Below are 1745 nucleotides of genomic sequence, written 5' to 3'. Positions count from 1 at the left end.
AAAAAAGTTTCTACAAAACCATAAAGAATGGCTAGATGCTTGATAATATATAAAAGACCAAGGACCTTGAATTTTTGAGGAGAGTGACAAAATATCAAATTCATTCTTACAAGATGAAAGATAATGAAACATGATTTGAGTATCATTCTCTTCGGCTTGGACCTTGATCCCACTAAAGACTTCTCCATTTCACAGGAATACGTTGCCTCTTTCATCTTTCACAGGCTGGGCAGTCAACACATCTAAGTGAAGGACACAGCCAGAGAATAAACACTGGTAGTTAACATTCAGCCTCAACAACTGTTTACTACTATTGGGCCCCCATCGTTCAAGATTACACAGTAAATCCTCTTTCAAATCTTTGCAAAATGCTCAACAGAAAAGCTTATTGCACAACAAATGCCATGCACTGCTATGTAAAATCAATTTGTCTATTTCTTGATTTTGATCTTCTCTGAGTTTTCTGTTTCTTGATATTCTTTCCTTAGCTCATCTAATATATTTTTGCTTTCAGAAAGCATTTCTGTTCAGTCTGCAAGAAAGAATATGTTGCTGTTCTGTTGCTGCCTATATACTTTCCTGTTCTTCTTCAGGTTAGAAAGTTCATCCACAACAACTTTTTGTTCTTTAATCTTTGTTGAGCTCTTCCTTGTGCAGGGTCGAGCTTTCAGCAGGGACCAGCCCAGCGGGGTCCTCAGGTCGTTCACCCCGGCTGGGCATCTCCGAGGAGAACCAAATACTCTCCCAGCAATCTTGATTCAAGCTTGTGCTACATCCAGCCTGGCATTTCACATGATGTGCTCTGAAAATAAGTTAAATAAGCAAGGTGACAATATACAGCCTTGACATACTCCTTTCCCAATTTGGAACCAGTTTTCATGTTCGGTTCTAACTGTTGCTTCTTGATCTGCATACTAATTTCTCAGGCGGCAGGTAAGGTGGTCTGGTATTCCCATCTCTTTAAGAATTTTCCACAGTTTGTTGTGATCCACACAACAGTCAAGGGCTTTAGCGTAGTCAATGAAGCAGAAGTAGAAGTTTTTCTGGAATTCTCTTGCCTTTTCTGTGATCCAACGGGTGTTGGCAATTTGATCTCTGGTTCCTCTGCCTTTTCTAAATCCAGTTTGAACACCTGAAAGTTCTCTAGTTAATGTATATTTTCACTAAACATGGGAGAGTTCTGTTTGCTTCAAAGTCTTGGAAGTTTCTCAGAGTTTTCTCTATTATATTTTTAACACAATTTTAAAATTATTCTTGGGCTTTTTATTTTATTTTGTATTTTTTAAATATAAATTTATTTATTTTAATTGGAGGCTAATTACTTTACAATATTGTATTGGTTTTTTGCCATACATCAACATGAATCCACCATGGGTGTACACGTGTACCCCATCCTGAACCCCCCTCCCACCTCCCTCTACATACCATCCCTCTGGGTCATCACAGTGTACCAGCCCCAAGCATCCTACATCATGCATTGAACCTGGACTGGTGATTTGTTTCATATATGATATTATACATGTTTCAATGCCATTCTCCCAAATCATCCCACCCTCTCCCTCTCCCACAGAGTCCATAAGACTGTTCTATACATCTGTGTCTCTTTTGCTGTCTCACATACAGGGTTATTGTTACCATCTTTCTAAATTCCATATATATGCATTAGTATACTGTATTGGTGTTTTTCTTTCTGCCTTACTTCACTCTGTATAATAGGCTCCAGTTTCATCCACCTCATTAGAACT

The 1745-nt window shown here is 38.5% G+C and overlaps 1 pseudogene; it reads right to left on the bottom strand.

Annotated features, from left to right (window-relative positions):
- LOC104984656 overlaps positions 1–409 on the bottom strand; it is a 4291-nt pseudogene extending 3882 nt beyond the window's left edge.
- Positions 410–1745: the final 1336 nt, after the last annotated feature.

The sequence above is a fragment of the Bison bison genome, unplaced genomic scaffold (assembly GCF_000754665.1).
Source record: "Bison bison bison isolate TAMUID 2011002044 unplaced genomic scaffold, Bison_UMD1.0 scf7180017845424, whole genome shotgun sequence".
Lineage (NCBI taxonomy): Eukaryota > Metazoa > Chordata > Mammalia > Artiodactyla > Bovidae > Bison > Bison bison.
Note: the sequence above shows the minus strand (reverse complement) of the source record. Positions and strands in the feature narration are given on the sequence as shown.